At 36.8% G+C, this 25,393-nt stretch overlaps 1 protein-coding gene across 3 annotated transcripts in view; it reads right to left on the bottom strand.

Annotated features, from left to right (window-relative positions):
* LOC126752225 (uncharacterized) overlaps nt 1-25,393 on the bottom strand; it is a 119,931-nt gene that overhangs the window by 32,202 nt on the left and 62,336 nt on the right. The window contains exons 1-2 of one of the 3 annotated variants that reach the window (XM_050462880.1): nt 7,757-7,819; nt 7,493-7,683 (exon numbers count right to left, since the gene is read on the bottom strand). The exons of 1 other annotated variant lie outside the window; for it this stretch is intronic. The gene's annotated coding sequence lies outside the window, so the exon portion shown is untranslated. Of the gene's footprint in view, nt 1-7,492; nt 7,684-7,756; nt 7,820-25,393 lie in introns of those variants that run through there. One more of the 3 variants, XM_050462877.1, reaches the window with a different exon arrangement.

Raw genomic sequence — 25,393 nt, 5'->3', positions numbered from 1 at the left:
ACCACGCTTTATGCTGCTTCGCCGCCACTGCGCCACTGTAAACGCCACCACAGCGGTGCCCAGCAGACAATTAGCTGCAGCTGGCTTTGAGTTGGCAGCAGCAGCGCCGTCGATTTCATGCTCATCAAGCGCCGAGCGCATCACTTCGGCCGAACAGCTGGCTTATGTTGCGATGCACCGCTGCGACTGTGACGTTATGCTGCGGTCGCTGCTGACGTTGGCAGTGACTTATTGTTGTTGGTCTATCACAAACCGCTAATGGTTGGATTTTTCATTGAAAATTTGGAAATAATTATTTTATTATTGCAATTATTAATAAGGAAAGCAAGAAAATTCGGCAATTCAGTAAAGTCAGTGGGAATTAGTTACATCACCATCACATGGTCATCTGTTCGACCGTTTGAATTGTGACCGGCCGGCATGCTGAAAAGTTGTGATCTCTCCCTAGGTAATGGGAAATGTAATCACTTTGCTATAAAAATCTGTCTGCCGTTAATTGGCGTTTCGAAAACCAAGATCTCATGGCATAAAATAATTTATAAATTTTGGATTTGTATTTTTGACGTGCAAGTTTCCAATTCTGATATTTAATTCGAGAAAGTTTCGCTCACTATTACAGACGGTTTTGTTTTTTGAGTTCGTTAGTTTTGAAGCAAGTAACTGCAAAAATTTTCAAATTAAGTGCCCTCCGTTCGGCGGCAAACCTCTCCTTTGTCCTTATTATAATAAGCAGAAATAAGTTTCTTTTCTATCCCCGGGCGCATACGATTCCCTTAGAAATGGTGAAAGTATTCGGCTGATAGAATTGGTGCTTTTTTATTATATAATTTGTTGTGACATGAAAATAAATTGTAAGAAATATTTGTATAAAAATAAATTTTTCTCTCCTTGCGACAAGTAATTTTCACAGATTTGAAGCCAACTTTACTCCATTAAGGGAGTTCTGCATTGACCGAAACATATGGTAGTCCGATGGTGAAAGGTCAGTGCTATATGGTGGATGCACCAAAACTTTCCAGCCAAGCTCTCCCAGTCTTTGCCGAGTCAACAAAGGTGTGTGTGGTCTAGCGTTGTCCTGATGTAAGACGAAGCCCTTTCTGTTGATTAGTTCTGGTCGTTTTTTTTCGATTGCTTGCTTCAGTCTCATCAGTTGTTGACAGTAAAATGTAAAATCAATCGTTCGACCAGGCTGGAGCAGCTCACAGTGGATGATTCCTTTCCAATCTCACCAAACACACAGCATAACCTTTCGAGGCGTCAATCGTGGCTTTGCGAACATTTGTTGAGCTTCACCACGCTTGGACCATAATCTTTTTCGCACATTAATGTCGTATTTGATCCACTTTTCGTTTCCTTCAGAAATGGTTCGATTTCATTTCGTTTCAGCAAAGAATCGCAAATGTTAATTCGGTCAAATAAATTTTTCACAGACAATTCATGTGGTACCCAAACGTCGAGCTTTTTTTTTTGTAGCCAGCCTTTTTAAGTGGTTTAAAATCAAAATGCGCCAAGACATCAAAATTTAGCCTCATTATTGTAACACTTTTACTGACTTAAACTAAAGACTTAAGCAACGAACCCAAAGTTTTGTTGCATTTGCCGACCTTTGTATGTCTTTATTAAAATTGTGAATTTAGTGTCTCTTTTAAATGCACAACGTTTGTGTTTTTCTCCATTATTATGTTGCAAGTCTCATTTCCCGTTATATTGTCTTAATGCAATTAAAAAGAATCACTGTTATTAAAATTTGGAGGGCGCGCGCAAATTAGTTTTTTTAGATCAGATGATAAAGGTGTTGGGCAATAAATAATTATTTTGAATGGAAATTATGTATTTTAGGATTTGATTGCATATTAAAAAGCAGAGTGGTGGAAAAATATTACAACAAATCGATTAATTAAAGAGTGATTTCGCAATAAGTCCACCAATAGAACGTGAATTGGAAAAACCAGCTTCAGGACAAAATTTAAAGCGAATGCGCTACTGTGGTTTCAAACCTTAATATCAAATTATGCTCAACATATTCATAGTTAAATAAACACATCCATTAATTTGATATTAAGTATTAATTATTGTTCGGGTTTTCATAAAATTCCAGTTTAATTGGCAGAAAATCCGCATCTTTAAAAATTTTACTAGAGTTTTAATCAATTTTGATTGCTATTAATTGAAAATTCCAACTCAAGTTTATTATGCGCCCTTTCACTTGACTTTGAAATGTGCATATATGTATATCTAAGTATGACACATATGTGTTAGTAATTAAAAACATCTTCGCAAAACTAATGTTTAGAATTTTACGTATGTACATACGCAAATAAATACACAAAATATTAAATCGAAGTCGTTAACAACATAATGTGACAAGTCGACTTTGTAATTTTGATGTGTAATAAAAAAAGTCTTTTTGTAATGCTTACTTGTTTGTATAGAAAAATATTTGGACAGAAAAAATATTTGGACAAAATATTGTTTGGGTTGTTGAATTCAGGGTTATAGTAAATAAGAAGCACACATGTCTGATTTATAGAAATATAATCTTAAAGAAATACTATTTTGCTCGATAAAAGGATTAAAACATGCCAAAAATCAGCGAAGTATCAATATTAAAAATAAACAAAAAAATCGTTAACTTCAGTTAGATCGAAACTATAATAGAGAAGTTCGAGCAAGCAAAAAACTGCACCAATATTGCGACACTGTTGTTTTTCTGCAGATGCTCAGCTGATATTTATACTGCAACATTTATGAGTCGAGTATGATGCCTTGCTATAATGTCGCAGTGATTGAAACTCGAACCCCTCCATACTCTTCACAAATACAAAAGATTCCTTACACGAACGTGATACGTATCGTTCAATTTGTATGGCAGCTATATTCTATAGTGGTCCAATATCAGCGATTCTGACAAATGAGCAGCTTCTTGTGGGGAACAGAAGGTGTGCAAAATTTTACATCGATATCTAAAAGACTGAAGGACTAGTTCGCGTATATACAGACAGACGGTTATAGCTAAATCGACTCAGCTTGTCAAGCTGTTCATCTTTATATATAAAAATTACGTGTCACATTGTTTGTCCGCGATGGACACCTAAACTACTGAACCGATTTTAGTAAAATTTAGCACACTGTGTCCAGTTTGAACCAACTTAGAAGATAGGATAGTGAAAACAATTCATAAGTAAAAAATACAGTGAAAACTCTATTTAATTTACGCTCTATCAAGCGGTTATCTCCATTAACCATGTACTATACATTGGCCGGTCCTACAATTTTTTGATGTTTATTAAGCACAATCTATTAACCGGACTACTCTATTAACTGAACAGAAAGGCTGGTATATTTAGAAAGCAGCCTTAAATTTATTATTTTTTTCAATGAAATTTATTTGCATGAACATATTCAAAACTTAAACCTCAAGTACAATCCCTTGGATTCTTATATTTTATCTTATTATTTATTTTATTTCTTCATGTAAAATGTAAAAAAAAGTCACTTCAGATAAGTACAACGGCCTAGAGTGCTTAAAAATAGGCCTAACTTTTACAATTTATTCAAAGAGCAAAGCTAATGAATCGAAATCGCCTGTTTCTTGTCTTGAAATGAGTTTATTTCAGTGTTTAAATTTTTTTTGAGAACAAAATTACTTAAAATAACTCTTTGGTAGACAGTAATAACAAGAACTCCTTATTCAAACCAATTATTCGTAAAATTGTGAAACTTGTATTATTTTTTATTTTCTACAAGGAGTGTTCCAAAGTAAACAGGACTTTAAATAAAAACAGAACAAATGGTTTTTCGGCAAAATCAATTTATTTTATTCAAAATAGTCTCCTTCTGCTTCAATACCGCTTTTGGACCGGTCTTAAAGCATGTTGAACGAGTGTTTTAGCTCGTTGGACGGTATGGCCGCCAGTATGCCGGTGCAAGCCTTTTGAATGGCCTCTACGTCTGCATAACGCTTTCCTTTCATGGGCAAATGCATTTTTCCGAAAAGGAAGAAGTCGCACGGTGCCATATCAGGTGAATACATGGAGTGGTTAAAGGTCAAAATGTGATTTTTGGTCAAATAATCGTCCTTCGAATGTTGGATTCTGAGCAATTTTTGATCGTCAGTCAATTTGTGCGGAACAAACCGTGCACACACCTTTCGTATGCCCAAATGTTCGGTCAAAATGCGATAAATCGATGTTTTGGAGATGTTCAATTCCATTTCCATGAATTTCAATGATGATTTCGGCTGATTTTTGATGAATTCGCGCACAGTTTCGATGGAATTTCCGATGATCACGGATTTCGATTGGCCCACATGTTGATCGTCATTTATGTCCTCACGACCACTTTGAAAACGTTGAAACCACTCGTGCACTCTGCTACGGAATAGGCAATCATCGCCATAAACTTGTTTCATCAATTGAAATGTTTCGGTAAAAGTTTTACCAATTTTAAAACAAAATTTAATGTTGGCTCTTTGTTTGAAGCTCATTTTCGCACCGATAACACAAGCATACTGACACTTAAAACGCAATAACTTCACTTCCAATCAATGAAATGTCAAGAAATACTCACTGGACAATCGAAAAAGATAGCAGATTCTAACGCATCAGTCGACATATAGATGGCGAGCGCTAGATTCAAAAAGTACTGTTTACTTTGGAACTCACCTTATATAAACAATAAGTTGTTATAACGACCAAAAATCGTACGTATTTTACTAGATTATGATGGTCACCGAGTACCATCGGCGACCGATTTGAAACGGAAAAGAAAATTTTAAGTGTTCCAGCTGAAGCTGGCTAACACGAACCACAGCAAAAGGAAAACATCTACACATAAAAGGTATGATAGTCAAAGAGGAGAAGATATCTGTATCAAAATATGAGAACCTCATTTTATTCGCAAAAGTACAATTACTTTATATTAAAGTTTGTGAGCTAGCTCAATGATCTCATTCTTAATATACACATTGAAATACAAATATCTTAAAATATATCTACCCTTTTCAATATCACGGAAGCTAATGAGCTATACGAATCATAATTCTCTATAAAGAGTACGTACTCTTTTGAAGAAATGCAACGCTGAGAATTATTATATATTTTACTAATCGGATGATGCTTTTAGGAGACCAAGTATGTATATCAAACAAAAAAATAAAATATTAAAAAAAAAACCTAGGCCGGAGGTTAATTAATGAAAATTGAAACAATTGAAGCTGAGTCTGAGCAGCAGTATTGAGGATGCCACTTACATTGAGGATGACACGATTTTCAAATTTTTTATATTTACCCATGATTAAGCAAATCTAATTTCATTAATATGAAATTATCTCCTTTTTAGAGTTAAACTTCGTTCCAAAACAAAAATAAGCGTTGGAATGCCTCAGGCATCTACATACAAACATACCATAAATCAGATCGCCTAATGAACAAACCATAAAAATGTTGCATTGCAGGTCAGTAAGCTTAATCGATTAGTGCAAATGCAGCTAGGCGTTTTACAGCCAATTGACATTGACAATGAAGTGAAGATGCGCACAACCGATGCAACTGGCACCGACAAAAAGTATAGAAAAATTGCGCTCATCTTTCTTATTTGTGCGTTTGTATGGAGGTGTGCGTGTAATGCAAGTCAGCTGATACAATTTGAGCGGTTGAACTTGAATAATTGCAATTTGGATTTCGAAATCGTTCAAGTGCGAGACACTTTACTGGCATTGGCACTTCTAAAATACAAAAAAAAATATATAAAAATAGAAAAAAAGTGTTAAAATTAAAATACAAAAATATTAATTACTATATATTTATCTAGTTTTTAATTGCCAACGGATGCGGCTCCGAGGCAAGCGAAAGGCATAATCGCCATATAGCGCCCCCAAAAAAGCGTAAAATGAGTGAAACGCTTGCATTTTTGCCAGCCTGCACTTGACCTCAGCAAGCAATAAATACTTAATGTCAGCCAAAGGCATGCGCAATTTGTTAAAAACGCAACAGATACTTTACTAAATATGTTAGAAAAATAATATATGCGTTTTGGGTGCAAATCGTAGTAGGGTTGTGATACAATTGTGTGGTAATTAAACACAAGGTGATCTTAATTTCGCACTGCGAATGCACTCGTCTAAAAATTGGCTACTGTATAGATAAGAATATACTTTTTTAAGGTCCCTTCCTCGCTTTTATGGCTGGTGCAACTGAATGAGAAATGCCGAAATGCATGAGTACGAGGAGCTTGAGAAGCTGGCCGATTAGGGTAACGCTCGAAAGTTCTACCAAAAGATGCGGTGACTAACAGAAGGTTTCAAAACTGTAGCATAGGTGATTTAGTGACTGATGCTCAGAGCATACAGAAATTATGGAGGGAACACTTCTCTCGATTGAACAAGATAACTCAATCGTTGACGATGGAGCGGACGTTCCGCGAAGAACTTCGAATAGCAATTACCCGTATGAAGAGCAACAAAGAGGCTGGGCCGATGGATTGCCGGCCGATCTATTCCTGCATCAGCTTCTTTGTTAAATATGGTCGGACGAAAGCATGCCCAACGATTGGAATTTAAGTGTGCTCTGCGCAATCCACAAAAAGGTTAGACATAAACGAGCTCGAAGAGTAGAAGAGCGGTTACCTCTCTTCAAAAAACCACAATTCCCAGTTTTCTTTGTGAAATATCGCAGATAGATAAGATATTTGGACAAAGGTAAGCCACTGTTGCAAAAAGTATATGAAAATTAAGTATTTTTAACGGCGATCAATGCGAAAGAACACAGATACATAAATAAACAAATAAATAGATACATAAGTATGCGTTCTTCAAATAGCAAAGCGAGTTTTAATTACAAATAATTGATTATCAATGGAACCTCATTTTGCCGAACGCATAATCAAGCTCATAAAAAGCCATTATTCTTGTTTGTTTTTATTTTAAATTTCTACTACGCTCTAAATATATATATTTTTCTAATTATTAAATGCGTGCCATTATGTTCCACAAACAAGTTATTACCGTATCAATTGAGTTTAATGTTTTCAATGTCGTCTCTAACCGCAACCATTGACGGCCTAAATGGACACACACCTTCTTTTTCAACTTTTGCAACATTTTCACGCACATGTTTTGGTAAAACAGTAAAATATAGCAAATTGTATTAATAAAAGCCAAGTGAAGAGGAACATACACTTGACCTTACGTTACACTTGAGCTAAGCTAAATAATTATCAAACTCTACCCAAATAACAAATGTGTATAAGTACTCACGAAATATTGTAGAGTAACAGTAAATGTAAAAAAAATGCATAAATTAATATACTTTATGTATATACGAGTATTGTGTGTACTTAGGAGAGTGGCATTTGAATGGTTGGCTTTTGTAATTTCCACTCAACAATTAACTTGAGATGCTCACCTGCTGAAAAAATTGGATTACGAAATGTATCTAATGTTTTCAAGACTAATATGAGTATGTACATGAAATGAATTCAACGATGGACTTACCGCTTTACGTGCCATTACTGCGTTAGACTCGATGTTCGGTGAGTGCGAAGATAGTTATGTTAGTTCAGAAGACAGTTGGGTACACATAATCGGAACGGCCTTAGATTTTTATCCAACACAAGTTTATATGCGAACAATAATTGCCAACTTGGCAGCTTAACTCAAGACTAATGAGCTACGGTTTTCTGTCGCTGCAATAACAACAATATTACAATGAGATATAGTCGGAAAAACTTAGTTATTTCAATTCTAAATATAATGCACCTAATCATAAACGGGATATCGGCGATGACGTAGTTGAATAGCAAACAGTCTTCCAGGATTGTCGAAATCGAGCAAGGAACAGTCAATTTTAAATGTTTTTTTAAAGGAAGAAACAATATTTTCTTCTCGAGGACTTTCTGAGTATGAACATCGAGAAGGACTGCTAAAAACACAACTCAAGATTAATTTTTTTGATCTTTGTAAACATAAAATGCTTTGGAGTGAGAAGAGAGAATAAAGAGAAAAGTAAAACATCTTTCATATTTTCATGAACTATTCTAATCTCAACAAACGGGTCTAGTATAATATATAATATATCACTAATTTTTATAAGACGCAGAGCTGTCTTTACCGGAATAGTAGCTTTTCGAATTTAACTCTTTTATGGATTTGTCGAAAGACTTCAGGCTAGAAAGAGGCCGATACATTGTTTATTGTTGGTTAAATGAGTTTCGAAGCGAGCACTCTCATAATTTTCAAGTTCAGAATTTGGTGATAAATTAATGCAAAGCGTACTTTACTTTCATATACATTAAAAATCCATTTTTTATTTTCTTTCAGGTAGTTTCGGGATTCGCAAATTCAACTATATTAGATCAATAAACGCGAGTTTTATAAGTTTCAAATTATGAAATATGAAACTGATAGGGTCGATCCCGTGGTTTCGGGATTCTTCAAGATTTCATGAATTTAACTTTATTTTGTCAATAAACGCGAGTTTTATAAGTTTCACATTATGAAATAACTAATAGGGTCGATCCCGTAGTTTCGGGATTCTTCAAGATTTCATGAATTTAACTTTATTTTGTCAATAAACGCGAGTTTTATAAGTTTCAAATTATGAAACAACTAATAGGGTCGATCCCATAGTTTCGGGATTTCACGAATTTAACTTTATTTGGCTAATAAACGCGAGTTTTATAAGTTTCAAATTATGAAATAACTAATAGGGTCGATCCCATAGTTTCGGGATTCTTCAAGATCTCATGAATTTAACTTTATTTTGTCAATAAACGCGAGTTTTATAAGTTTCAAATTATGAAATAACTAATAGGGTCGATCCCGTAGTTTCGGGATTCTTCGGGATTTCACGAATTTAACTTTATTTGGTCAGTAAACTCGATTTTTATAAATTTAAAAGTATTTGAAATTTCGTAAATTTCGTAAAAAAAATCAATATAAAAACTCCTATTTCCTTACTCCCAGACTAGAATTTTGAAGTTAAGGTTTGTTTTACAGCCCTAGTCTAATCGAACCCCTTAAATATTTATTTCAACTTAGCTTCAAAATACTTTTTGGTTTCATGCACAACAAATGTTTATTTCATATTACACTAGTGTTTTTTTATTGTTGTTTTTCTTAAAATCAGTGTTTCTTACCCCATCATCGTCAGACATTTGTTGATGGCGACCGTGAAAAAAAATTCCACATTTATCAAAAGCATTTTTTTGGTAAACGCTTTTGACGGAAACCCAGAAGCGCGGTCATTATCAGACACCATTTGGTGAGTAACAATTGCTTTTGTTGTTATAATTACTGTTATTTCTATCATTGACGGACAGAAAAATATTTGGAGCACAAAGCAAAATAAACACTGAGAGAGCATAAATATGCCAGAGAGCATTTATACAAATACTTATGGCATATACATACATATGTACATACATATGTAGGTATAACCTAAAGGCAAGTGCGTAAAGCATAGTTTTGACGTCTGAAATTACCGTGAAGGTAACGGATTTCTTTTTACTATTTTCACTTGTTTGTATAATTTTGGCTTGCGAATTTTACGCCATATTATTTACTTATTTTTTCTCAATTTTTTTTTTCGATTTGTTATTATTTTATTTTTCGTTGCCCAGCACCTGAAGTGATCTCGTTTGCTGAAAATAAATGAGTTATTTGACATTGATTTTAGCACGCGGCGGGCTCGTTAGCGTAGCAACACTTTTCGAGCTGCATAAGCGTGGATATATACGTGTATGTATGTATGCATGGAAGCTCAGCCGATTATTCATATTATGTGTCTGCTTACACAAATTTACTGCTCTTTAAACTCTCACTTTCCTTCACATTTCTTTACGTGTGGCATTAACGCCCACCACTTGGCCTCGCATAGGCATGTGACACGTGACTAAAACTGCCTAAAATAATTATACTAAAAAATAATAAAATGCTTTTACGATAATTTTATAATTTCATGAAATGATTTGAAATTACTGCAGCGCTCGAGTTTTACATTACATTTAAATAACAGTGTGCGTCAAATTTGTGGTGCCATAGGTAATTAATAATGTATGTGTGTATGTATGTGTAAAATTATTGAAGCTTCTAGTTTTAGTGCTCTTAACCACAGAAATACTTCAGTTTCAAATTTTTCAGAACTAAATGTCAATCCCGTATTTTCGGGATTCTTCGCGATTTCACGCATTTAACTTTCTTTGGTCAATAAATTCGATTTCTAAAAATTTTACATTAAGAAACAACTGTTTTGGCCGATCCCGTATTTTCGGGACTTTTCGGGATTTCTAGAATTCAACTTTCTTTGATCAATAAATTCGTTTTATAAAAATTTTACATCAAGAAACAACTAAGTGGGTCGATCCCGTACTTTCGGGACTTTTCGGGATTTCTCGAATTCAATTTTCTTTGATCAATAAATTCGATTTCTAAAAATTTTACATTAAGAAACAACTAAATCTCGTCGTTTCCGGATTCTTCTGCATTTAACAAATAGAGTTGAAATTCTTTCAATAAACTCAATTTTTATAAATTTGAATTAATTATTTAGCATTATTTAGTCAAATAGACAGATTTCTATATGACGGAAATTATGAAACAATTTATCGGATCAATTCCATAGTTTCGGAACTCTTCAAGATTTTACGAATTTAAGCTAATTTATTTGGTGAATAAATACGTTTTCTATATGTATGTTTGAACTTTTGAAGCAACTATTCGGATCAATTCAGTTTCGGGATTCTTCGGGATTTCATATATTCATATATTTTAATTTTTCGATACTATAAACAACTAATTGATGAGTATGTAATAACGAGAAATCGATTTTTTGGTTTTTTTTGTTTTTGTAAAATATTTTATTTGAAAAATTTAAGCAAGCCTTTGAGACTAGAAATTTTTTATTTAAATTTTTTTTGCACCTAATATTTACCCTGTATTTCTTAACAGTGCTCTATATATTTTTGCAAGCTGTCAACATTTCTCAGCCGCGATGTATACATAGATAGTTTTATGTTTACATTAATCTGTTTGCGAAACTTGGCTAATGTTGCTTATACGCCCCCGCATCTCCATAAGTTTCAAAATATTGCTGGCCTAGTTTTGAGTCATGAATATTAACATATGTATGTAAATAAGCTGGAATATTTTAGGTTCCAGTAAACTAAGTAGCAGATTCGGTTGGCTGTTCAATATATTTTTTTTAATTTCTTATTGACCGCAATAAAATTTCTGTTATTTACACAACAAGATTTAAGAGCACCAAGCAATATATAATCCGATTTTCTAGTTCATTAAGTTCGATAAAATAAACTGAAATTATATATAAAAGATTGTTATATTACGTTACATGTTTTCAAAACTTGTTTCGAGAGAGTCTACTAATCTGAAATAACTACAAAGAATGGAAACTGTTATTATCAAAGCTCGAAGTACTTATTGTTGGGCTTCTAATATAGAGTATATTAATTAATAGAGCATTATAAAGAATCATAAAATTAGAAAACAATTAATATGAAACCTGAGATTTTCAAGGCTTTCACACAATAAACGGACTGAGGTAATTAATTGCATCGTGTATTTTAAACGATCTTTATTACACTGTGGAACATTTTTGGGATTATTGTCTGGGGGGTGAGAAATTCCAAGTCAGGGTGATGGTACTAGGTCAGTATAGTAAAACCCTCAAAGGGTTTGGCGTTCGTATGTGTCAGTTTTTTGTTATGACCTTTTAAATTTTTTCCTTATCTTGATGTTTTTTCGCTTGGTTGTAACAGGAAGAAGGCGAGGTTGTGAACCGAATTCACCCATTGTACACGTCATACTATATTTATGTGTGAATTTTATATTATAAACTAGTATATGGTAAGCAGATATGAGCAAATAGCACATGAAAGTAATCAAGATGGAATGCAATTATACATATAACTGTCGAATATTTGTTAACGAAACACAGCAGTTTCAATGCCGACTGTTGTTGGCAAGAAAACGAAGAAAAATACACGCAGAGACGACATAAAAATGATAGTCATACTATAGCTAAATTTATTGAACATCTTTATTTTCGAAGTGTTAGTTCGCTAGTTACTTCCGACTGTTTGCCGTCACTAATATGACGTCGCTCAGAAGGAAATCTAAATATGACACACTCCCAGATACTGAGTTTTAAAGTAAAAAGCACAATTAAGGAAGGGCTATGCTCGGGTGTAACCAAACCTTTCATACTCCTGCAACTTGCCAGAACCAAGCCAGGAAAACACTTTCAGGCCCTAAACGTCAACAAGACGTTCGGAATCCAAGCAATTTTAAATATGTATGTATATCGGTATAAAAGTCTTTTCGTATTTTGTCAATAGATGTCGTTGCAGTCGTATATCTCCAGTGCTACTGATCACATTGTGTCATAGTCATTTATTAGTATAAATATACAAAAAATTAGTTGAAGTTTGATTAGAAATATACGAAAATACTTTTTCGACTACCCAATATATAACACATACACTGAACTCACATGTTGGTCGTTATACGCGGTGTAGTCACTCGGAATTTCGAATATATTTACTTTGGTTATACGGTATTTTTGGTCATAAGATGGCACTATAGGGCATGCAAACTATTATCTCGTTATAATAATTGCTTCTTGATTTTAATTGCAGGGTAGTGAAAAAATCAAAAGGCAATTAAAATTGCAATATATTGAAAGTAGGCATGGTTTTAGTCCATTTTCACCTATTTGTACATTGTGACATAGGATTGCTAAGATAAGATGCAGTGTATCGAATTTGGTAGAAATCGGTAGAGCAGGTCGCGAGATATGTGATTTCAGCCTAAAAGAGTTCGGTGCCACGCCCATTGTCCAATTTTAACACTGGCTATTATAAAATTATCTAAAATCATCTCGGTGGTAAAATTTAATGTTTCTGCAGTTTTCAGTTATTTATCGCGCTTTGAGTAGTTTTCAACAGTACTGGGGAGTGGGCGGGGTTATCACCCGATTTCATCTATTTTCACATTGTCCTAGTCATCCTAATCATCTATATATGAATATATATATATATATGTTGCAAAAGTAAAAAAAAATGCAAATATTGACCGACGCTAGCGAACACAGGTCAAGTGATGATAAGTGTAAACAAACATGATGGCGATAATGCACGTGTTATTTAAATATATGTATGTATATATGTGTTTACATGCACATACAGGTAATACGAGTTTTTTTTACAATTTGACACATCAAACAATCACCAAGTAAGTGACTTTTGACATGCTATGACTTTAAGCACACTCAGCAGTGGGTGCAGGAATATGTATAAATCAGCTGTGGCCTGTAATTATATATTTGATCTTTTGATTGAATATTTTATGTCTAAAGGCGTTAAATCGCATATCTTGGTGGCCAACTTACGGGTCCATTTCTTGAGATGAATTGTTCTCCGAAGTTTTCCCTCAAAATGGCCATAGAATCGCGAGCTGTGAAACCACATGTCAACCAAGTTCAGTTCTTCCATTTTTGGCAACAAAATCTTCCATGTGGTCGAATAACACGGCCCATATAACGGTACTGTTAACAACATTTATAAACGTGCAATAAACTATTAACTAAATATAACACAGACCGAGGTAAAATGGGCGCGGCACCGCTCACTCTTAGGTAAAATCATATATTTCGGTACCCGATCAGCCGATTTCGACCAAATTTAGTACGTGATATACTTCTGACATTTTTATATCATAGCAATTGGCATAACTGAATAAAACTTGCACTAATAATCCCTTTAGAGTATGCCACCTTATGACCAAAAATTGTCCAATTCCTAGCAAAACTACTTAAGGCCTCAAATAGTTGACTTTTCAGTCAATGTATGAGATATACAATTAAAATTCAGCGAAAATCCTCTACTGATAATATCGCTGTGTATTAAAATGGGTTTAATCGGGTCAATATTTCCTAGAGTCCCCATATACCTATTATAAATCTTACAGGTGAATTTATACCGCACATATCGGCCAATCTCAATGAAAATGAGAGAGCGTATTTTACTCATAACAGTGTATTAGTTTGTGCCTAAAATACAAGGTGCATTCCAAAGTAAACAGGACTTTTGAATTTGAAGTGAAGTTATTGCGTTTTAAGTGTCAGTATGTTTGTGTTATCGGTGCGAAAATGAGCTTCGAACAAAGAGCCAACTTTTGCTTTAAAATTGGTAAAACTTTTACCGAAACATTTCAATTGATGAAACAAGTTTATGGCGATGATTGCTTATCTCGTAGCAGAGTGCACGAGTGGTTTCAACGTTTTCAAAGTGGTCGGGAGGACATAAATAACGATCAACATGTGGGCCAATCAAAATCCGTAATCACCGAAAATTCCATCGAAACTGTGCGCGAATTCATCAAAAATCAGCCGAAATCATTATTGAAATTCATGGAAATGGAATTGAACATCTCCAAAACATCGATTTATCGCATTTTGACCGAACATTTGGGCATACGAAAGGTGTGTGCACGGTTTGTTCCGCACAAATAGACTGACGACCAAAAATTGCTCAGAATCCAACATGCGAAGGACGATTATTTGACCACAAATCACATTTTAAACATTAACCACTCCCCATATTCACTGATATGGCACCGTGCGACTTCTTCCTTTTCGGAAATGTGCATTTGCCCATGAAAGGAAAGCGTTATGCAGACGTAGAGGCCATTCAAAAGGCTTGCACCGGCATACTGGCGGCCATACCGGCCAACGAGCTAAAACACTCATTCGACATGCTTTTGAACCGTGCAAAAAGCTGTAGCTTGAAGTAAAAGGAGACTATTTTGAATAAAATAAATTGATTTTGCCGAAAAAAACATTTTTTGTCTCTTTTTTTAAGTCCTGTTTACTTTGTAATGCTCCTTGTAGATCAATTTGTGCGAAATATTGACCTAGCCCCTATATAACTAATATCAGAATTTTCGAACTAATTTTACTCCATTAGAGTGGTGATTGTATGGCAGGAATTTTATGAAACCCAGGGAACATTTTTTAGTATGTGGCAAGTTCAGAGTATGTATTGCTGGCAAAAATAGATAAAATACTTCTCCAACTCTCATATTTTCCAGAAGGAGCTATATGCTTCTTGGTGAAAAAAATGTGTGCAAATTTTCAGATCGATATTTGAAATACTGAGACGCTATATACAGACAGACGGACGGACAGATCTACATGGTTACATCGACTTAGCTCGTCATGCTGATCATTTGTATATGTATATATTTCATAAGGTCTCCGGCGTTTATTTCTATATAATATATAATGTTCAGGGCGAATAAAATCATGCTACTAAAAACTCCTTTTTATATTCTAAATACTCACTGCACCACATAATCGTTCCTGCAAGGGTTAAACATGCCCACAACATATTAAGGTCCCCTACTATTTGTCAACGCTTTGTCGTGATGAATTTATACACATTTTTTTCGAGCATTTCCCACGCCTGTTAGTAGACTACGCTAACAGTTCGTGATTACATCGCCAAGTGTGAAAATGTTCGTGTTACGACGGATATTTGACAATCTACTCTGTGCCGACAATTTTTATGAAATCGTACAACCGTTATTCTTCTTTACACATCTACTCGGCATTTCATCGCACGTCGTAGTTACGAATGAACGCGGCGTCAAGTCTTTGGCTTTCTCACGATTTTCTTATATTATTCTCATAGTGAATACGGCTTTTTTCGCCTATTGCAGTTTTTATGCGGTCTTCATTTGGAAAATAGGAGATGTCGGAAATTCTGTTTCTGGGGATATCTTAAATACTACGCAAAAATGTATAATTTTGGCAAGCTGCACTGCGGCATTTGTTATTTGCGTAATGAATTTTCGATGTAGGCGGCTACTATTGCAAATTTGTGTGACTTTTGCAAAGTTCGATAAGAATTTTTGCCGGATCGGCATACATTGGAATTACGCAAATATATTGTCAAATTTGTTTTGTCTCCTATTTTTTTTGAATTTATTTCTCCTTACTATTTTCATTAGTTTCATATTGTTTTATGTATACAAAGCTACTCCGCCTTTGCCGGTGATGCTTGTTACGTTGGCGGCACCGATTTGCATATATTACGCACTTTTCATATTTAAATTTTTATTGCTGGGGACGGAAGTGAGATTTGACGCATTGAATGAGGTAAGTTAGATAAGATAAATATAAGTAAAACAAATAAGGCAGACTTAGTTCGGCTATGACCGAACTTTTTATCCAGCGTATTGTGCTGGAGAATGGAGTCATGTGTAGAAGTTCACGCAAGTGAGGAAAGTTCTCTGATCGCCATTCACCTGGGAGTGGCCAGAAACGATTCTTTTACATATGGCTCAAGCAGCTCACGACTTCCGGTCTTAGATCAAGTATCCTCTGGGTAGCCTAAGAACATCCGTTTGAACGCGAGTTAAAATTGGAAGGCGAAACATCCCCTGCGCGGGGTTGTGCGCTGGGTTTGGGACCCGCCACGTAAAAAACACTGTCAAGGAATAGAAGGAAACAGCCTCTTTTGACGACCATGGCAAACGAATTAAGGATTACGATTTGAAGGCGTGCACCTGGACGGGACAAGGACTGAGGCGAGTAGGTCTTTGTGGCATTTACTACAGTGGCCATATAAAGGAGCTAAAATTTGGTGTGGGATTCGTGGTGGGAGAGTGACTCCGTCGTCCCCGGTGGATGAACGTCTAGCCACAATCCGCATCAAAGCTAAGTTCTTCAACATATCGCTGATTTGCGCCCACGCCCCGATGGAAAAGAAGGACGATGTGACCAAATATGCCTTTTATGAACGCTTGAAGCACACCTACGAGAGCTGCCTCGCCACGATATCAAAATCGTTATTGGGGACTTTAACACCAGGGTGGGCAAAGAAGGTATATTTGGCACTACGGTCGGTAAATTCAAAAACATCCCTAAAGGGGTTGAGGCCGATAAACATTGCCGGGGCCCGAAATATGGTTATCTGTAGTACTACATTCCAGCATAAGTAAATTCATCGCCTCCGGATCGAGAAACCACCAACCAGATCGATCATGTTGTGAGAGACGGAAGACACGTCTCCAGTATTTTAAATGTGCGTACGCTCCGAGGTCTTAACATCGACTCGGACCACTACCTTGTTGCAGCCAAGATTAGCACCCTCTTCTGTGCAGCAAAAAACGCATGTCAACAAACACAAGGAAGGTTCGACGTCGAGAAGCGGCAGTCACAACAGACAGCCGAACGATTTTCTACTCGACTTGCACACTTGCTCTCTGAGAGCACTCGTCAACAACTCGGTATAAGGAAACATGGCGACGGCATTTCAAGACCCTTACGTACAGCTGCAACCAAAACCATTGGTTTTCGGAAAATTCAAAAGAACAGCTGGTACAATGAGGAGTGACGTGTCGCAGCGGAGAGAAACCAGACTGCCTACCTCGCAAAATTACGATCGACCACAACACGTGCGGTATGAGATAGACACCAAGAGTTGAAGAGGGAAGCGAAACACATTTGCAGACAGAAAAAGAGAGAGGCCGAAATGCGTGAGTATGAAGATCTTGACAAGCTGGTCGACAAGGGTAATGCTCGAAAATTCTATGAAAAAATGCGGCGACTAACAGAAGGTTTCAAGACTGGAGCATACTCTTGTAGAACCCCCAAAGGTGATCTAGTCACCGATGCCCAGAGCATACTAAAATTATGGAGAGAACACTTCTCCAGCCTGCTGAATGGCAATGAAAGCATAACGCCAGGAGAAGGCGAACCCGATTCCCCAATCGATGACGATGGAGCAGACGTTCCATTGCCCGACCATGAAGAAGTTCGAATAGCAATTGCCCGTCTGAAGAGCAACAAAGCGGCGGGGGCCAATGGATTGCCGGCCGAGCTATTCAAACACGGCTGCGAAGAATTGATAAGGAGGATGCATCAGCTTTTTTGATAAATATGGTCGAACGAAAGTATGCCCAACGATTGGAATTTAAGTGTGCGCTGCCCAATCCACAAAAAGGGAGACCCCACAATCTGCACCAACTACCGTGGGATAAGCCTCCTTAATATCGCTCTATCGAGCGTATGTCCGAATTTGGTATCCTCGCAAAACTAATGCGGCTGTGTAAGCTGACGTTGAACAACACAAAAAGCTCCGTCAGGATCGGAAAGGACCTCTCCGAGCCCTTCGATACCAAACGAGGTTTCAGGCAAGGCGACTCTCTCTCGTGTGACTTCTTCAACCTACTTCTGAAGAAAATAATTCGATTTAACAACTGCGCCGTCAGTTCTGCTTTCTCCAGAAAGAAAGAGAAAACTTCTGCGAAAGATTTGTGGTTCTTTGCGCGACATAGTTCAGCGAATTAGAAGACAGCGAAGCAGAGGAAGAGGAAGGCCTCCACTCCGTTGGAAGATCCAGATGGAGAAGGATCTCGCTTAGTTTGGAATCCCTAATTGACGCCACCTTGCGAAAAGAAGAAACGACCGGCGCGCTGTTGTTTACTCGGCTATAATTGCGTAAGCGGTGTCTACGCCAGTAAAGAAGAAGAAGCAGATATGAATAAGTAGCACGTGCAAGTAATCAAGATGGATTACAATCACATAACTGTTGAATATTGATAACGAAACACAGCAGTTTCAGTGCCAACTATTGCTGGCAAGAAAAGGAAGAGAAATACACACAGAGACGACATAAAAATTATAGTCATACTATAGCTAAATTTATTAAACACCTTTATTTTCGAAGTGTTTGTTCGCCGTCACTAATATGAAGTCACTCAGAGGGAAATCTTACTATGACACACTCCCAGCTACGGAGATTTAAAGCAACAACAACAATTAAGGGAGGGACATGCTCGGTTGTAACCGAACATTTCATACTCTTGCAACTTGCCAGAACCAAAGCCAGTGAAATACTTTCAGGCCCGAAACGTCAACAAGAGGTTCGGAAACCAAGCAACTATAGATATATAACTCATGTATATACTGCTATATTTGGCATACGGTTTTATTTAATAACAAAAATAATTACCATATATGTATGTAGTACTATGTGGGAATTTGGATAATTCGTATACTAATTTCACATATTTGGTAGTCGAAAAAGTGTTTTCGTATTTCTAATAAAACTTCAACTTATTTTTTTTATATTTTTAATAATAAATAAATAAACATTTTGGTCGACCACTTTTTGCTATTTTTTAGAAACATTATTTAATAAATAAATCCGAAATTTAAACAAATTGTTATGCTACACGAACTGATGCTTGTGCATCGTCCGTACACTTCACAAGTTTCATTGGTGGCTTGTGTGGCATTCTTCTTCTTTTTATACAAAAATTTCAAAATACATATCGTCACCTGAAATGCAAAATAACGTAACAACATTTTCCGAAATTTACAGAGGCATGAATGAAACACGAAATAAAATGGAACATGAGTGAAACAAAATTTTAGTATTGGTTAAAACTAGTTCATATTTGATCGTAGAACCAGAAAATGTTGAACATATGTAATATTATGTATATAATTTGAAGTAGTGAAGCGTAATCAATAAGACATTCAATTTCGAATTTTTTGATGATACGTTATTTTGCATTTCAGGTGACGATATAGTGAATTTCTTCATTATTTTCACTCATTTTTGAACAACTGTAACTTATTTTCAACTTCCCCGATTTTAATTTTTTTGGTTAAATGAAGCTTAAAATCTCACCTTTTCAACATTATATAATATGACACAATGTGCTTGGTAGCGCTGGAGAGATATGACTGCAACGGCATCTATTAACAAAGTACGAAAAGACTTTTTCGACTACCCAATATTAATTTTTTCTCAAGTAACAGCTTGCGCAGAAGGACGGACTGACAGACAAATAATCACCCGGATTTCAACTTTTCTCATCATCCTGATCATTTATATTAAAACGTAACGCTATATCTATTCGCTTAGTTTTAAGTGATACATACATAAAACCGTTCGGGAACAAAACTAGTATAATCTGTAGCAACATGTTGCAAGAGTATAAAAATATAAATACTGACCGACGCTATCGAACACAGGTCAAGTGATGATAAGTGTAAACAAACATGATGGTGATAATGCACGCGTTATTTAAATATACTATATACATACATATATGAGTGTACATACATATAGAACGAGTTTTTTTTACAACTGTCCCATTTGATAAATCAAACAATCACCAAGTAAGTGACTTTTGACATGCTATGGCTTTAACACTACGATAAGCACCCTCGGCTGTGGGTGCAGAAATATAAACCAGCTGTGGCCTGTACATTTCCAAGCTAACTTTTTGCATATTTTGATGAACTTCAGATTATTAGAGTTGCAAATTCCCGGTCGGAACTATGACATGTTAATTATTGGAACTTTTGATTGAATATTTTATTTACTTTACTTCCCGGTCCATATACGAGTAACGGTACTGTTAAAAACTACTATAGGTGCTATAAACCATTAACTAAATCTAACAGAGACATACAAATTTTACACCCGAAATGGTATGAAAGGGCTTTATGAGAGCCGGGGTAAAAATGGGCATGGTATTGCCCACTTTTAGGTAAAAATCACACATCTTAGTACGTGATATACTTCTGCCATTTTTATATCACAGCAATTGACATAACTGGGTACAACTTTTCCTTTAGAGTATGTCACCTTATGACCAAAAATTGTCCAAATTTAACCAAAACTGCTTAAGTCCTCAAATACCAAAAATGTAGACTCGACTCCAGTACCTATAGTTGACTTTTGACCGAAAATATCAGTCAATGTATGAGATATACAATTAAAATTCAGAGAAAATCCTCTACTGATAATATGGCTGTGTATTAAGAAGGGTTGAATCGGGTCAATACTCCCTGAGTCCCCATATATCTAATATAAAACTTACGAGTGAATTTATACCGCATATATCGGCCAATATGTGAGTTATCTCAATACAAAGAGCGCGTATTTTAGTCATAACAACGTATCTTTGTGCCTAAAATAGATAAATTTGAGCGAAATATTGACCTGGCCCCTATATAACTAATATCAGAATTTTCGAACTAACTTTACTCCATTAGAGTGGTGATTGTATGTCAGGAATTTTATAAAGCCCAGGGAACATTTTTTAGTATATGGCAAGTTCAGAGTATGTATTGCTGGCAAAAATAGATAAAATACTACTCCAACTCTCATATTTTCCTGAAGGAGCTATATGCTATAGTGGTCCGATATCGGCCGTTCCAACAAAATAACAGCTTCTTGGTGAAAAATGACGTGTGCAAATTTTCAGATCGATATTTGAAATACTGAGACGCTATATACAGACAGACGGACGGACAGATCTACATGGTTACATCGACTTAGCTCGTCATGCTGATCATTTGTACATGTATATATTTCATAAAGTCCCCGGCGTTTCTTTATATATAATATATAATGTTCAGGGTATAAACATACAGGGCGAATAAAATCATGCTACTAAAAACTCCTTTTTATATTCTAAATACTCACTGCACCACATAATCGTTCCTGCAAGGGTTAAACTTGCCAACAACATATTAAGGTCCCCTACTATTTGTCAACGCTTTGTCGTGATGAATTTATACACATTTTTTTCGAGCATTTCCTACGCCTGTGAGTAGACTACGCTAACAGTTCGTGATTACATCGCCAAGTGTGAAAATGTTCGTGTTACGACGGATATTTGACAATCTACTCTGTGCCGACAATTTTTATGAAATCGTACAACCGTTATTCTTCTTCACACATCTACTCGGCATTTCATCGCACGTCGTAGTTACGAATGAACGCGGCGTCAAGTCTTTGGCTTTCTCACGATTTTCTTATATTATTCTCATAGTGAATACGGCATTTTTCGCCTATTGCAGTTTTAATGCGGTCTTCATTTGGAAAATAGGAGATGTTGGAAATTCTGTTTCTGGCGATATCATAAATATTACGCGAAAATCTTTAACTTTGGCAGGCTGCGCTGCGGCATTTGTTATTTGCGTAATGAATTTTCGATGTAGGCGGCTACTATTGCAAATTTGTGTGACTTTTGCAAAGTTCGATAAGAATTTTTGCCGGATCGGCATATATTGGAATTACGCAAATATATTGACAAATTTGATTTGTCTCCTATTTTTTTTGAATTTAGTTCTTCTTACTATTTTCATTAGTTTCATATTGTTTTATGTATACAAAGCTACTCCGCCTTTGCCGGTGATGCTTGTTACGTTCGCGGTACCGATTTGCATTTATTACGCACTTTTCATATTTAAATTTTTATTGTTGGGGACGGAAGTGAGATTTGACGCATTGAATGAGGTAAGTTAGATAAGATAAATATAAATAAAACAAATAAGGCAGACTTAGTTCGACTATGACCGAACTTTTTATCCAGCGTATTGTGCTGGAGAATGGAGTCATGTGTAGAAGTTTACGCAGGCGAGGAAAGTTCTCTGATCGCCATTCACTTGGGAGTGGCCAGAAACGATTTTATATATGGCTCAAGCAGCTCACGACTTCCGGTCTTTGACCAAGTATCCTCTGGGTAGCCTAAGAACATCCGTTTTAACGCGAGCTAAAGTTAGAAGGCGAAACATCCCCTCCGCGGGGTTGTGCGCTGGGTTTGGGACCCGCCACGTAAAAAACACTGCCAAGGAATAGAAGGAAACAGCCTCTTTTGACGACCATGGCAAACGAATTAAGGATTACGATTTGAAGGCATGCACCTGAACGGGACAAGGACTGAGGCGAGTAGATCCTTGTGGCATTTACTACAGTGGCCATATAAAGGAGCTAAAATTTGGTGTGGGATTCGTGGTGGGAGAGTGACTCCATAGTCGAGTACTGCCATTCACCCCGGTGGATGAATGTCTAGCCACAATCCGCATCAAAGCGAAGTTCTTCAACATATCGCTGATTTGCGCCCACGCCCCGATGGAGAAGATGGACGATGTGACCAAAGATGCCTTTTATGAACGCTTGAAGCACACCTACGGAGCTGCCCGCCACGATATCAAAATCGTTATTGGCGACTTTAACACCAGGGTGGGCAAAGAAGGTATATTTGGCACTACGGTCGGTAAATTCAAAAACATCCCTAAAGGGGTTGAGGCCGATAAACATTGCCGGGGCCCGAAATATGGTTATCTGTAGTACTACATTCCAGCATAAGTAAATTCATCGCTTCCGGATCGAAAAACCACCAACCAGATCGATCATGTTGTGAGAGACGGAAGACACGTCTCCAGTATTTTAAATGTGCGTACGCTCCGAGGTCTTAACATCGACTCGGACCACTACCTTGTTGCAGCCAAGATTAGCACCCGCTTCTGTGCAGCAAAAAACAAACATAAGGAAGGTTCGACGTCGAGAAGCTGCAATCACAACAGATAGCCGAACGATTTTCTACTCGACTTGCACACTTGCTCTCTGAGAGCACTCGTCAACAACTCGGTATAAGGGAACAGGGCGACGGCATTTCAAGCTCCTTACGTACAGCTGCTTCCAAAACCATTGGTTTTCGGAAAATGCAAAAGAACAGCTGGTACGACGAGGAGTGCCGTGTTGCAGCGGAGAGAAAACAGACTGCCTACCTTGCAACGTTACAATCGACAACAACACGTGCGGTATGAGATAGACACCAAGAGTTGAAGAGGGAAGCGAAACGCATTTGCAGACAGAAAAAGAGAGAGGCCGAAATGCGTGAGGATGAACCCCCAATGGTGATCTAGTCACCGATGCCCAGAGCATACTAAAATTATGGAGAGAACACTTCTCCAACCTGCTTAATGGCAATGAAAGCATAACGCCAGGAGAAGGCGAACCCCATTTTCCAATCGATGACGATGGAGCAGACGTTCCATTACCCGACCATGAAGAAGCTCGAATAGCATTTGCCTGTCAGAAGAACACCAAAGCGGGGGCCAATGGATTGCCGGCCAAGCTATTCAAACACGGCTGCGAAGATGTGATAAGGAGCATGCATCATATTTGTTAAATATGGTCGAACGAAAGCATGCCCAACGATTGGAATTTAAGTGTATTCTGCCCAATTCACAAAAAGGGAGACCCCACAATCTGCGCCAACTACCGTGGGATAAGCCTCTTCAATATCGCATATAAGGTTCTATCGAGCGTATTGTGAGAAATATTAAAGCCCAACAAACTGATTGGACCTTATCAGTGTGGCTTTAGACCTGGAAAATCAACAACTGACCAGACCAGACACTCACCACCTCTTCGTCGATTTCAAAGCTGTCTTTGACAGCACGAAAAGGAGCTGCCTTTATGCCGCGATGTCTGAATTTGGTATCCTCGCAAAACTAATGCGGCTGTGTAAGCTGAACTTGAGCAACACCAAAAGCTCCGTCAGGATCGGAAAGGACCTCTCCGAGCCGTTCGATACCATACGAGGTTTCAGACAAGGCGACCCTCTCTCTTGTGACGTCTTCAATCTACTTCTGGAGAAAATAATTAGAGCTGTAGAACTAAACCGAGAAGGTACAATCTTTTACAAGAGTGTACAGCTGCTGGCGTACGCCGATGATATTGATATCATTGGCCTTAACAACTGCGTCGTCAGTTCTGCTTTCTCCAGAAAGAAAGAGAAAATTTCTGCGAAAGATTTATGGTCCTTTGCGCGTTGGCCACGGCGAATATCGCATTCGATGGAAGAATGAACTGTATGAGATATACGAATTAAAAGACAGCGAAGCAGAGGAAGAGGAATTTCGAAATTTCCAGAAAAGCAGCGAGCGAACCATGGTTGTGCTACACGTCTCCGTACACTTCACAAGTTTCATTGGTGGCTTGCGTGGCATCTTCATTATTTTCACTCATTTTTGAACAACTGTAACTTATTTTCAACTTGCCCGATTTTAATTTTTTTGGTTAAATGAAGCTTAAAATCTCACCTTTTCAACATTATATAATATGACACAATGTGATTGGTAGCGCTGGAGAGATATGACTACAACGGCATCTATTAACAAAGTACGAAAAGACTTTTTCGACTACCCAATATTAATTTTTTCTCAGGTAACAGCTTGCGCAGAAGGACGGACTGACAGACAGGCAATCACCCGAATATCAACTTTTCTCATCATCCTGATCATTTATATTAAAACGTAACGCTATATCTATTCGCTTAGTTTTAGGTGATACATACATAAAACCGTTCGGGAACAAAACTAGTATAATCTGTAGCAACATGTTGCAAGAGTATAAAAATATAAATACTGACCGACGCTATCGAACACAGGTCAAGTGATGATAAGTGTAAACAAACATGATGGTGATAATGCACGCGTTATTTAAATATACTATATATACATATATGAGTGTACATACATATAGTACGAGTTTTTTTTAC

Source organism: Bactrocera neohumeralis, chromosome 3 (genome assembly GCF_024586455.1).
Source record: "Bactrocera neohumeralis isolate Rockhampton chromosome 3, APGP_CSIRO_Bneo_wtdbg2-racon-allhic-juicebox.fasta_v2, whole genome shotgun sequence".
Taxonomy (NCBI): Eukaryota; Metazoa; Arthropoda; class Insecta; order Diptera; family Tephritidae; genus Bactrocera; species Bactrocera neohumeralis.
This window is presented reverse-complemented; position numbering and strand designations above follow the sequence as displayed.